This window comes from Oncorhynchus nerka, linkage group LG27, assembly GCF_034236695.1.
Source record: "Oncorhynchus nerka isolate Pitt River linkage group LG27, Oner_Uvic_2.0, whole genome shotgun sequence".
NCBI classification, from domain to species: Eukaryota; Metazoa; Chordata; class Actinopteri; order Salmoniformes; family Salmonidae; genus Oncorhynchus; species Oncorhynchus nerka.
Window position 1 is genome coordinate 84,303,450 of NC_088422.1, and position 14,892 is coordinate 84,318,341.

The window sequence follows — 14,892 nt, forward strand, 5'->3', positions numbered from 1 at the left end:
CCTTCCTTCATTCCCTATCCTTTCTCTTTTCCCCCTTCCTTCATTCCCTATACTCTCTCTTTTTCTCCCTTCCTTCATTCCCTATCCCTTCTCTTTTTCTCCCTTCCTTCATTCCCTATCCCTTCTCTTTTTCTCCCTTCCTTCATTCCCTATCCTTTCTCTTTTTCTCCCTTCCTTCATTCCCTATCCTTTTTCTTTTTCTCCCTTCCTTCATTCCCTATCCCTTCTCTTTTTCTCCCTTCCTTCATTCCCTATCCCTTCTCTTTTTCTCCCTTCCTCATTCCCTATCCCTTCTCTTTTTCTCCCTTCCTTCATTCCCTATCCTTTCTCTTTTTCTCCCTTCCTTCATTCCCTATCCCTTCTATTTTTCTCCCTTCCTTCATTCCCTATCCCTTTTCTTTCAAGACTCTCTCTCTCTCTCTGTTATTGTGGAACACTTGGGCTGTAACTTCCCATGATGCCTAGCGGTGGAGCAGCAGTTGTTCCTGAGCAGCTCTAATGTAAAACAGAACAGAGAGGGAGAGGAAGGGGAGACATGGAGGGGTCAGCCTGCTAAAATTACCCTCAATCTGAGGCCAACCTAGCATGTTCCCTATTCACTATCCTATTCCTACCCTGCCGAGTGTTTGTGTGTGTGTGTGTGTGGGGGGGCTCGACAGTCCCTGAGACGCAGGAATAGAGCTAGTCACGCAACTCTGTCCTGTTCAGCCTTCCCCCTCCTTCTCTCTCTCCTCTCTCTGTCTGTTATTACAGGCTTTTCAGTATCCTACAATCACTCTCCCACTGCTGATGTTGTTGGCTCAGACTCGCGCTGTTTAAACACCAAGAGGAGGGTGTGTGCGTAAGTATAGTGTGTGTATGTGTGTGGCGGGGGTTGTTGGCTGGTTGTTTGTTATTGGCAGGATCTGCACCAAGTTGCCCTATGAAGCTTGTTCTAGTTGCAGTGTTTCAATCACAGAACCTGACCAACACCTACATTGTGGTAAAGTTATAAGTAGCACAAGGTTATTAACAGAGAACTTACAGACTGGGAGCAGCAATCAGTGTGGACAGGACTTCCACTCTCTGCATATATATATCAATACCTGTCAAAGGTTTAAACAACACCCACTCATTCAAGAGTTTTTCTTTACTTTTACTATTTTCTACATTGTATAATAATAGTGAAGACATCAGAACTATGAAATATCACATGTTGCATCATGTAGTAACCAAATAAGTGTTAAACAAAAATAAATATATTTTATACTTGAGATTCTTCAAAGTAACCACTCTTTGCCTTGATGACAACTTTGCACACTCTTGACATTCTGCCAACCAGATTCAAACCGTATGGCATGCATTTCAATGAACAGGTGTGCCTTGTTCAAAGTTCATTTGTGGAATTTATTTTCTTGTTAATGTGTTTGAGCCGATCAGTTGTGTTGTGACAAGATAGGGCTGGTATACAGAAGATAGCCCTATTTGGTAAAGACCAAGTCCATATTATGGCAAGAACAACTTAAATAAGCAAAGAGAAATGACATTACTTTAAGACATGAAGGTCAGTCAAGAACTTTGAACGTTTCTTCAGGTGCAGTTGCAAAAACCATCAAGCATTATGAAACTGGCTCTCATGAGGACCACAACAGGAAAGGAAGACCCAGAGTTACTCTGTTGCAGATGATAAGTTCATTAGATTTACCAACCTCAGAAATTGCAGCCCAAATAAATGCTTCACAGAGTTCAAGTAACAGACACATCTCAACATCAACTGTTCAGAGGAGACTGCATGAATCAGGCTTTCGTGGTCGAATTGCTGCAAAGAAACCACTACTAAAGGACACCAATAATAAGAAGAGACTTGCTTGGGCCAAGAAGCACAAGCAATGGACATTAGACCAGTGGAAATCTGTCCTTTGGTCTGATGAGTCCAAATTTTAGATTTTTGGTTCCAACCACCATGGATGATCTCCGCATGTGTGGTTCCCACCGTGAAGCATGGAGGAGGAGGTGTGATGATGTGGGGGTGCTTTGGTGGTGACACTGTCTGTGATTTATTTAGAATTCAAGACACACAACCAGCATGGCTACCACAGAATTCTGCAGTGATACGCCATCGCATCTGGTTTGCTCTTAGTGGGACTATCATTTGTTTTTCAACAGGACAATGACCCAACACACCTCCAGGCTTCCAGGCTATTTGGGCTATTTGACCAAGAAGGAGAGTGATGGAGTGCTGCATCAGATGACCTGCCCTCCACAATCACCCAACCTCCACCCAATTGAGATAGTTTGGGATGAGTTGGACAGCAGAGTGAAGGAAACAAGTGCTCATCATATATGTGAACTCCTTCAAGACTGTTGGAAAAGCATTCCAGGTAAAGCTGGTTGAGGGAATGTCAAGAGTGTGCAAAGCTTTCCTCAAGGCAAAGGGTGGCTACTTTGTTAAATATATATTTTAATTGGTGTAACACTTTTTTGGTTACTACATGATTCCATATGTGTTATTTCATAGTTTTGATGTCTTCACTATTATTCTACAATGTAGAAAATAGTAAAAATAAAGATAAACCGTTGAATGTGTAGGTGTGTCCAAACTGTTGACTGGTACTGTTGACTGGTGCTGTTGACTGGTGCTGTTGACTGGTGCTGTTGACTGGTGCTGTTGACTGGTACTGTTGACTGGTACTGTTGACTGGTACTGTTGACTGGTGCTGTTGACTGGTGCTGTTGACTGGTGCTGTTGACTGGTACTGTTGACTGGTGCTGTTGACTGGTACTGTATATTTAGTCCAGCTTCTGTGATTGTTGGACATACTGTATGTATAGTTAGTTCTCTCTCTCTCGTTTTCTCTGTCCATGTCCATCCATCTTTCTATTCTCTCTCTCTCTCCCTACCCTCCTTCTCTCATTCTATTCTCTCCCTCCCTCCCGCTGTTCCCATTCTGCCTGTAGAAACAACACCAGAGCAGTCTCTTCTCCTGCAGGTCAGTACAACTGGGGCTGTGGAGGAATTGGCCCAATCAAGTGTGGTACACAATAAGACTGCAGTAATGTAACCCCATGACCCCACCCTGTGTGTTGTTGTAAATACCCCTCCATCAGTATGACCAGGGTGAATAGAACACCACTGAACAATAGATGCTGCTCCAGGGACAACCCAGCCCAGCCCTATGTTACACACACACACACACACACACACACACACACACACACACATTTTACTATACTTGTGGGGATCAAATAATTTATTTACATTAAAAATCATATTTTCCCTAACCTTTAAACCCTTAACCCTAATCCCAAACCCTATTTCTAATCCTAAACCTAATTGTACCCTTAAACCTAACCCCTTAAGCCTAAAATATATTTTTTCCTTGTGGAGACCATCGAATTGTCCCCACTTGTCCAAATTTGAATTGTTTTAGTATCCTTGTGAGGGATTCTGGTCTCCACAAGTATAGTAAAACCAAAAACACACAGCCATACACACAACGTAGAGGAAATCAGATAACCTCAGTACAAACTGTAGTATTACTTCTACTGGACTTCACTGAATACAATGACATTTTACTAGTAGCATTTCCTGTGTGTGTGCAAGTGTCTGCCTGACTACACGCGTGTGTGTGTGTATGTGTGTGTGCTTGCCTACGTGCATGCATGTGTGTGTGCAGCCATGCCAAATTGGATGTACTAAATAACTTTGTTGTCCTCATCAGGGCTTTGGGAAAGTAATCAGTTTGTGACCGAGCAGCCAGGCGATTAGCAGACCTCCATCAGAGCAGACTAGAGAAACCATTACTGCTCCCTCTCCTTCTCTTCAATAACAACATGAGCCAGTCATCTCAGTATTTACTGAGGATTATATCTGAAGAGCCTGACTTGTTGCTACAGAGAGAGTTGGCAAAGAACGAAGGCTGTGCCACCTCACACCATCCCTCCCTCCTCTTTACTTCCCTCCTTTCCTCCCTCTTTCTTTCCTTTCATGTGTAGAGGGGTATAAGAGGAGAAAGACAGTTGTCTCTCTCCTTGTCTCCTTTACTCGCTCTTTCCATATACCTTGGTGAGAGGGGGATTGTAAGAAGAGAAAGGCTCCATGGTTGTTCAGCTGTAGTGAAGCACAAAGGCCAGAGCTGCAGGTGTGACAGGAACAATAGAGGCTTTGGGCTGGGCTGTACAATGGAGCTACCGCCCCTAACACTGTCCAACTCTCTGGGGGTTAGTAGTAGTGGCCCTTCACTGTCCAACTCTCTGGGGGTTAGGATTAGTAGTAGTGGCCTTTCACTGTCCAACTCTCTGGGGGTTAGGGTTAGTAGTAGTGGCCCTTCACGGGCCAACTCTCTGGGGGTTAGGCTTAGTAGTAGTGGCCTTTCACTGTCCAACTCTCTGGTGGTTAGGGTTAGTAGTCGTGGCCCTTCACTGTCCAACTCTCTGGTGGTTAGGGTTAGTAGTCGTGGCCCTTCACTGTCCAACTCTCTGGGGGTTAGTAGTAGTGGCCCTTCACTGTCCAACTCTCTGGGGGTTAGTAGTCGTGGCCCTTCACTGTCCAACTCTCTGGGGGTTAGGGTTAGTAGTAGTGGCCCTTCACTGTCCCAACTCTCTGGTGGTTAGGGTTAGTAGTAGTGGCCCTTCACTGTCCAACTCTCTGGTGGTTAGGGTTAGTAGTAGTGGCCCCTCACTGTCCAACTCTCTGGTGGTTAGGGTTAGTAGCAGTGGCCCTTCACTGTCCAACTCTCTGTTGGTTAGGGTTAGTAGTAGTGGCCCTTCACTGTCCAACTCTCTGGTGGTTAGGATTAGTAGTAGTGGCCCCTCACTGTCCAACTCTCTGGTGGTTAGGGTTAGTAGTAGTGGCCCCTCACTGTCCAACTCTCTGGTGGTTAGGGTTAGTAGCAGTGGCCCTTCACTGTCCAACTCTCTGTTGGTTAGGGTTAGTAGTAGCGGCCCTTCACTGTCCAACTCTCTGGTGGTTAGGGTTAGTAGTAGTGGCCCCTCACTTCCAACTCTCTGGTGGTTAGGGTTCAGTAGTCAGCACCCTTCACTGTCCAACTCTCTGGTGGTTAGGGTTAGCGGTTCACTGTCATCACCAGTTAGTGGGTTTGGCCCCTCACTGTCCAACTCTCTGGTGGTTAGGATTAGTAGTAGTGGAGTTGATTAAAGGAGTTAACGTTGGTTAATTTCATATTCAGCACAATATTACTTTGTAGGGAAACACCAGAGTGGGTTTGGTACTGGCATCACCAGAGTGGGTTTGGTACTGGCATCACCAGAGTGGGTTTGGTACTGGCAACACCAGAGTGGGTTTGGTACTGGCAACACCAGAGTGGGTTTGGTACTGGCAACACCAGAGTGGGTTTGGTACTGGCAACACCAGAGTGGGTTTGGTACTGGCAACACCAGAGTGGGTTTGGTACTGGCAACACCAGAGTGGGTTTGGTACTGGCATCACCAGGGTGGGTTTGGTACTGGCATCACCAGGGTGGGTTTGGTACTGGCAACATCAGAGTGGGTTTGGTACTGGCAACACCAGAGTGGGTTTGGTACTGGCAACACCAGAGTGGTTTTGGTACTGGCATCACCAGGGTGGGTTTGGTACTGGCATCACCAGGGTGGGTTTGGTACTGGCAACACCAGAGTGGGTTAGATTCCAGCATGGGCCATATACTGAATATATGTGTTTACTGTAAATCACTTAATGTAAGTCAACTGTTCAAGTTGCTGCTATATGCAAATTCAGCACCAACATATTCCTGAATATATTGCTATATTGATGGGTTTGAGCCTGGACACCCTGTAGACCTGCTACTATTGACCAGGGTGAATGGGGAATCATTTTACTGGATTACATTTGCCCTTAAAACAAGGGTTTACAATTATATTCGACTTTCCATATCATTTCAGTCACAAAAACAATCTAGTTCTTGTGATATTATGTATGTCACATAAAAATCAGAATGGCATCAACTATTTGCTAATTTTACCTAAATAATGTGTCAAACTAAACGATGCATGGCCCTCCTAAACACAACATACAGCGTGTGAATATTGACTTGAATAACTTATATTCCCGACACAGTCCTTCCACGGCTGTCATTCAATTAGCTGACTCTATTGCGCCGATTCATTCATTCTCCGACGTTAACCCCTACACTACCGCACCCCAACTCCCCCTAACCTTAACCCATTCAATTAGCTGACTCTATTGCGCCGATTCATTCATTCTCCGACGGTAACCCCTACACTACCGCACCCCCAACTCCCCCTAACCTTAACCCATTCATCCTATCACTGGATTAGAACACAGATGTTCAGGGATCCAGAGCTGCGGGACAATCTGGCTATTTACCCTAGCGGACAGGGCAGGCCAGGGAGAGTGCGTGGGGGGAGCTTTCTAGTGCCGGTGGACCCAAGCCACATCCCGGCTCCACAACACCTATTGTCCCGGCTGGGAGGGAACGCATTCAACATTGATCTGTGCTAACCTTTCTACTCCACATGAAATGCGAAAGACAACAAAGACGTGAGGGAGAGCAGAGGAGTGACACACCAGTAATGGGGAGAGGAGAGAATTGATTGTTCCACTAATGCATGGATGCAGGGATGGGCTCGGAGGCGGGCGCATTCGCTAAAAGGTCCCTACCACGGCGGACGGAACGAAGGCTGATTAGTTCACAGGAAACACTGATTTATTTAGACTAATCAACAATCCCTATTTACCAACATGTTTAGACGTGTATCTTACTAAAATACAATCTAACAACAAATGAAATTAACCATTGGATAACACGTATAAGTAGTCGCCTACCTATCCAACCTAACGCCAATAACGAATCAAATATCTCGTTTCACAATCACAATGAAGGTGCAATTTCGCTGGTCATGTTCTGTTGATCAGTACCAAAAGTCCACTGTGTGAGAATGTGAAAGTTCACATCTTATTCCCATTGCTTACATGCCTATACACCGTCACGACCCCAACACAATGTGAGAAACGCTTCTCTCACCTGCGCTTTAAATCAACAATCAGGGCTCATCCATCTTATCTGCGCCACAGTATTAGAACAATAGTGAACTATTTTATTCTCTGTAAATATAATGATGTGTATTTGCTCATCTATCCATGAGAGGACAACAAACTAATTACGCGATTACTTTATTCACTCCAACAATAAAGTGCTGTTTTCTGAAATCTATTGTGAATTCTGAACCAATCTCTATAGGACGAAAACTAGTCAAACAAATGTAGTCTAGATAATTAACAGAAAGTCCAATGCCCAAATAGAAGGAGAGAATATATTTTAACAAACCTATTTGACCCACTTTCAACCGGTTTATTATGAACACTAATAACCTACCTTGTGGTTCCAAAATGATTCATGAAAGCGTATTGCAGATCTCCTTCCAATCCCAATGAAGGCTATATTCTCTATAACGTTCATCCATTATAATAATTCCATTTGGTCGAGTTATAAACGTATATAATTCCTTATTCCCAGTGCCATATGGTCTCCACACTTCTCTTTTCCAGTCGCGGACCGCGGACATTAATTCAGAGTCGCGGACTTCTCTCTCTGCGTCCTTGGGCCCGGCTCAATGCTTACTGATCTTCAAAGCTCAACCGTGATCAAATAGCGCTACAGTCCCCTCGTACGTTCATTCCCCACCCCCCTTTACTATTAACTTTTAAACCAGAGGGAAAACGTAAATAAGAGACGTGCGCTTTCCGTTCAGCCCTGAGCGCGAACATAGAACAAATCAGGCAAAAGAGATACAAGCAGAACGATAATGTTTTATAAACTATGATTATATAGGCTGCAACCCATACGAAGAAAGCCCATGTATAAATAGCCCGGTCGACAACTATTTCTGTAGTATTCACCACTTGTGCAGGGCAGCCCTACAAGCCGACTCAGTTTGCAACAAATACAACCTTTCCCCTTCAGTTTGCAAGGGCACTTTCGCTGCTCGTTGCTGATTTAAAGAATAAACTCACCTCATCGGGTATATATTTTTTAAATCCTTTTTAGTTTTTATACAATCACAAAATCACGAATAGTCCAACTGGTCGCTGTTAGCTTGCAGTGGGCAGCCAGAAAAACAATCTAATGCACGGCAAATGGTGTAACTCGATCCATACAGAGTCAATCCATCACACAGCGCTCTGCCTGTCTTCCAATAGGCCGAGCTCTCGCTTCAGTCCCTCCCACATCTCTCTCCCTCTCCGCGTCTCTCTCTCCAGGGCTGTGGGTTTTGGAGACTCTCCCTCCCCGACCGCTTTCTTTCCTACGAGAGAGAAAAGAAAGAGAAGAGAGAGAGGCCCCCACCTTCCCACATGACCCTGCCTTGCCCCCCTCTCCTTTCTCCCATCCCCCACACCCAGTAAGTGAAGCCCTTGGTAAATATTTTCAGCAGAATTGTTTTTGGAGGGGAAAGGGGGACTTGCTGAGAAAGGAAATCTTTAAACCATTTAACTCCAGTCTGCTATACTGGACTACAGCTAGTCTAATGCTATGACCTTTCTACACCAACTTGCAGTTGTTGAATGCAATAGACCAAATGCATGGTTATGTATGAAACTTAGACATCGTTATTCATGTACTTTACCCATGTGTACCCTTTCTGCCATTCCACAAATGGATCCCACAGTAAATATGTGCATCACGCAACGATGCTGATGGATTTAAACATTTGTCTTTAACACACCAGTAAGTAATGCCCTGATCTAACAACAATGCACACACACACACACACAAATGCAGAGCCCAGCGATGCACTGAACTGAACAATTGGTATGGCCTATGGTAATAAATTCTTACAATTTGTTCCATTAACCCAGTTTGTCAGTGAGAATCACATCAGAGGGATAACGAAGGGCTAGCTAGGCGGAGACGAGGGGCGAGGAGTGGAGAGGAGGGTTGTGGATGGGGAGAGGAGGGGAGAGATACAGACAGAGAGATGCACTGGAAGTAGACACAAATACAGTTACAATCTATCAGGAAAGGAAATCCCCCACAAGCCCTTACATTACTCAGACCCCAGGACTCACTGACTCAATGTCTATGACATGACAATGTCGAGAGCATCCTGGCGGGCTGTATCACCGCCTGGTACGGCAACTGCTCCGCCCACAACCGTAAGGCTCTCCAGAGGGTAGTGAGGTCTGCACAACGCATCACCGGGGGGCAAGCTACCTGCCCTCCAGGACACCTACACCACCCGATGTTACAGGAAGGCCATAAAGATCATCAAGGACAACAACCACCCGAGCCACTGCCTGTTCACCCCGCTATCATCCAGAAGGCGAGGTCAGTACAGGTGCATCAAAGCTGGGACCGAGAGACTGAAAAACAGCTTCTATCTCAAGGCCATCAGACTGTTAAACAGCCACCACTAACATTGAGTGGCTGCTGCCAACACACTGACACTGACTCAACTCCAGCCACTTTAATAATGGGAATTGATGGGAAATGATGTTAAATATATCACTAGCCACTTTAAACAATGCTACCTAATATAATGTTACTTACCCTACATTATTCATCTCATATGTATACGTATATACTGTACTCTATATCATCTACTGCATCTTTATGTAATACATGTATCACTAGCCACTTTAACTATGCCACTTTGTTTACATACTCATCTCATATGTATGTACTGTACTCGATACCATCTACTGTATCTTGCCTATGCTGCTCTGTACCATCACTCATTCATATATCTTTATGTACATATTCTTTATCCCCTTACACTGTGTATAAGACAGTAGTTTTGGAATTGTTAGTTAGATTACTTGTTGGTTATTACTGCATTGTTGGAACTAGAAGCACAAGCATTTCGCTACGATCACATTAACATCTGCTAACCATGTGTATGTGACAAATAACATTTGATTTGATTTGATTTGATGGCTCACACACTACTATAACATGCTTCAGTCACTCCTATAACATGCTTCAGTCACTCCTATAACATGCTTTAGTCACTCCTATAACGTGCTCCAGTCACTCCTATAACATGCTTCAGTCACTCCTATAACATGCTTCAGTCACTCCTATAACATGCTTCAGTCACTCCTATAACACGCTTCAGTCACCCCTATAACATGCTTCAGTCACTCCTATAACATGCTTCAGTCACTCCTATAACATGCTTCAGTCACTCCTATAACATGCTTCAGTCACACCTATAACATGCTTCAGTCACTCCTATAACATGCTTCAGTCACTCCTATAACATGCTTCAGTCACTCCTATAACATGCTTCAGTCACTCCTATAACATGCTTCAGTTACTCCTATAACACGCTTCAGTCACACCTATAACATGCTTCAGTCACTCCTATAACATGCTTCAGTCACTCCTATAACATGCTTCAGTCACTCCTATAACATGCTTTAGTCACTCCTATAACGTGCTCCAGTCACTCCTATAACATGCTTCAGTCACTCCTATAACATGCTTCAGTCACTCCTATAACATGCTTCAGTCACCCCTATAACATGCTTCAGTCACTCCTATAACATGCTTCAGTCACTCCTATAACATGCTTCAGTCACTCCTATAACATGCTTCAGTCACTCCTATAACATGCTTAAGTCACTCCTATAACATGCTTCAGTCACTCGTATAACATGCTTCAGTCACTCCTATAACATGCTTTAGTCACTCATATAACATGCTTCAGTCACTCCTATAATGTGTTTCAGACACTCATCAAATCTGCAAGACTGTGTTCAAGCAGCAGATGATTCTCAATGCACATTTGGAGAATCAGAATGTGTGTCTGTTTAAGTGTGTGGGTCTCTCTCTCTCTGTGTGTGTGTGTGTGTGTGTGTGTGTGTGTGTGTGTGTGTGTGTGAGAGAGAGAGAGAGAGAGAGAGAGAGAGAGACACACAGACATAGAGAGACACACAGACACAGAGAGACACACAGACACAGAGAGACACACAGACACAGAGAGACACACAGACACAGAGAGACACACAGACACAGAGATACACACACAGACACAGAGAGACACACAAACACAGAGAGACACACACAGACACAGAGAGAGACACACACAGACACAGAGAGACACAGAGAGACACAGACACAGACACAGAGAGACACACACAGACACAGAGAGACACAGACACAGACACAGAGAGACACACACAGACACAGAGAGACACACACAGACACAGAGAGACACAGAGAGACACAGACACAGAGAGACACAGACACAGAGAGACACAGAGAGACACAGACACAGACACAGACACAGAGAGACACACACAGACACAGAGAGACACAGAGAGACACAGACACAGAGAGACACAGACACAGAGAGACACAGACACAGACACACATAGACACAGAGAGACACAGAAAGACACAGGCACAGACACAGAGAGACACAGACACAGAGAGACAGACACAGAGAGACACAGACACAGACACAGAGACACAGACACACACAGACACAGACACAGAGAGAGACACAGAGAGAGACAGAGAGAGACACAGAGAGACACACACCTCCCCCACACACACACTCTGTTCCCCCCCACACACATTATTCCCCCCACCTCCCCCTCACACACACACTCTGTACCCCACTCCCCCTCACACACACTCTGCCCCCCCACTTCCCCCTCACTCACACACACTCTCTGACACCCCACCTCCCCCTCACACACACACTCTGCCCCCACCTCCCCCTCACACACACACTCTGCCCCCCACCTCACACACACTCTGACACCCCCCTCCCCCCACACACACACTCTGACACCCCCTCCCCCTCACACACACACTCTGCCCCCCACCTCCCCCCACACACACACTCTGCCCCCACCTCCCCCTCACACACACTCTGCTCCCCTACCTTTCCACACACACACTCTGCCAAACAACCTCCCCCCACACACACACTCTGCCCCCCCCCATTAGTAATTATGAAGGTGGTATTTCCATGTGAATGGTTCGACAGGAAGAGCCAGTTTACACTGTTGATGTGTCCTGTTCCCATTCTGGCTCTCTGGCCACTGATTCACTCTCTTCACTGATTCACTTTCTCTACTGATTCACTCTCTCCACTGATTCACTCTCTCTACTGATTCACTCTCTCCACTGTTTCACTCTCTCCACTGTTTCACTCTCTCTACTGATTCACTCTCTCCACTGTTTCACTCTCTCCACTGATTCACTCTCTCCACTGATTCACTCTCTCCACTGATCCACTCTCTCCACTGATTCACTCTCTCTACTGATTCACTCTCTCTACTGATTCACTCTCTCCACTGTTTCACTCTACTGATTCACTCTCTCTACTGATTCACTCTCTCCACTGATTCACTCTCTCCACTGATTCACTCTCTCCACTGATTCAGTTTCTCTACTGATTCACTCTCTCCACTGTTTCACTCTACTGATTCACTCTCTCTACTGATTCACTCTCTCTACTGATTCACTCTCTCCACTGTTTCACTCTCTCTACTGATTCACTCTCTCCACTGATTCACTCTCTCTACTGATTCACTCTCTCTACTGATTCACTCTCTCTACTGATTCACTCTCTCCACTGATTCACCCTCTCTACTGATTCACTCTCTCTACTGATTCAATCTCTCTACTGATTCATTCTCTCTACTGATTCACTCTCTCCACTGTTTCACTCTACTGATTCACTCTCTTCACTGATTCACTATCTCCACTGTTTCACTCTCTCCACTGATTCACTCTCTCTACTGATTCACTCTCTTTACTGATTCACTCTCTCCACTGTTTCACTCTACTGATTCACTCTCTTTACTGATTCACTCTCTCTACTGATTCACTCTCTCTACTGATTCACTCTCTCCACTGATTCACTCTCTCTACTGATTCACTCTCTCTACTGATTCACTCTCTCCACTGTTTCACTCTACTGATTCACTCTCTCTACTGATTCACTCTCTTTACTGATTCACTCTCTCCACTGTTTCACTCTACTGATTCACTCTCTTCACTGATTCACTCTCTCCACTGTTTCACTCTCTCCACTGATTCACTCTCTCCACTGTTTCACTCTCTCCACTGATTCACTCTCTCTACTGATTCACTCTCTCCACTGTTTCACTCTCTCCACTGATTCACTCTACTGATTCACTCTCTTTACTGATTCACTCTCTCCACTGTTTCACTCTACTGATTCACTCTCTCTACTGATTCACTCTCTCTACTGATTCACTCTCTCCACTGTTTCACTCTACTGATTCACTCTCTCTACTGATTCACTCTCTCTACTGATTCACTCTCTTCACTGATTCACTCTCTCCACTGTTTCACTCTCTCCACTGATTCACTCTCTCCACTGTTTCACTCACTCACTCTCCCCTGTCTGTCTCCAGTGGTGTAAAGTACTTAAGTAAAAATACTTTAAAGTACTAAGTAGTTTTTTTTAGTATCTGTACTTTACTCTTTATATATTTGACAACTTTTACTTTTACTTCACTACATTCCTAAAGAAAAGTATATACTTTTTACTCCATACATTTTCCCTGGCACCCAAAAGTACTCATTACATTCTGTATGCTTAGCAGAACAGAAAAAGGTTAAATTCACACACTTATCAAGAGAACATCCCTGGTCATCCCTACAGCCTCTGATCTGGGGGACTCATTAAACACAAATGCTGTGTTTGTAAATGATGTCAGAGTGTTGGAGTGTGCCCCTGTCGATATGTAAATTAAAAATAACTAGAATAATGTGTCATCTGGTTTGCTTAATAAAAGGCCATTTTAATTATTCATACTTTTACTTTTAATACTAAGTATATTTGACCAACTGTATTTACGTTCGATACTTAAGTGTATTTAAAACCAAATGCTTTTAGACTTTTACTCAAGTAGTATTTTACTGGGGGACTTTCACTTTTGCTTGAGTAATTTTCTATTAAGGTATCTTTACTTTTACTCAAGTATGACAATTGGGTACTTTTTCCACCATTGTCTGTATCTCTACCAGTACCCTGTCTGTATCTCTACCAGTACCTTGTCTGTATCTCTACCAGTACACTGTCTGTATCTCTACCAGTACCCTGTCTGTATCTACACCAGTCCCCTGTCTGTATCTCTACCAGTACACTGTCTGTATCTCTACCAGTACCCTGTCTGTATCTATACCAGTCCACTGTCTGTATCTCTACCAGTACCATGTCTGTATCTCTACCAGTCCCCTGTCTGTATCTCTACCAGTCCCCTGTCTGTATCTCTACCAGTCCCCTGTCTGTATCTCTACCAGTCCCCTGTCTGTATCTCTACCAGTCCCCTGTCTGTATCTCTACCAGTACCATGTCTGTATCTCTACCAGTACACTGTCTGTATCTCTACCAGTACACTGTCTGTATCTCTACCAGTACACTGTCTGTATCTCTACCAGTACACTGTCTGTATCTCTACCAGTACCCTGTCTGTATCTACACCAGTCCCCTGTCTGTATCTCTACCAGTACACTGTCTGTATCTCTACCAGTACCCTGTCTGTATCTATACCAGTCCACTGTCTGTATCTCTACCAGTACCATGTCTGTATCTCTACCAGTCCCCTGTCTGTATCTCTACCAGTCCCCTGTCTGTATCTCTACCAGTCCCCTGTCTGTATCTCTACCAGTCCCCTGTCTGTATCTCTACCAGTACCATGTCTGTATCTCTACCAGTACACTGTCTGTATCTCTACCAGTACACTGTCTGTATCTCTACCAGTACACTGTCTGTATCTCTACCTGTCAACTGTCTGTATCTCTACCAGTACCCTGTCTGTATCTCTACCAGTCCCCTGTCTGTATCTCTACCAGTCCCCTGTCTGTATCTCTACCAGTCCCCTGTCTGTATCTCTACCAGTACCCTGTCTGTATCTCTACCAGTACCCTGTCTGTATCTACCAGT

At 44.7% G+C, this 14,892-nt stretch overlaps 1 protein-coding gene across 1 annotated transcript in view; it reads right to left on the reverse strand.

Annotated features, from left to right (window-relative positions):
* The window catches only part of sema6d (semaphorin 6D), a 43,478-nt gene extending 35,382 nt beyond the window's left edge, over nucleotides 1–8,096 (reverse strand). Inside the window, 1 exon segment of the mRNA XM_065012143.1 lies at nucleotides 7,973–8,096. The gene's annotated coding sequence lies outside the window, so the exon portion shown is untranslated.
* Between the last annotated feature and the right edge of the window lie 6,796 nt (nucleotides 8,097–14,892).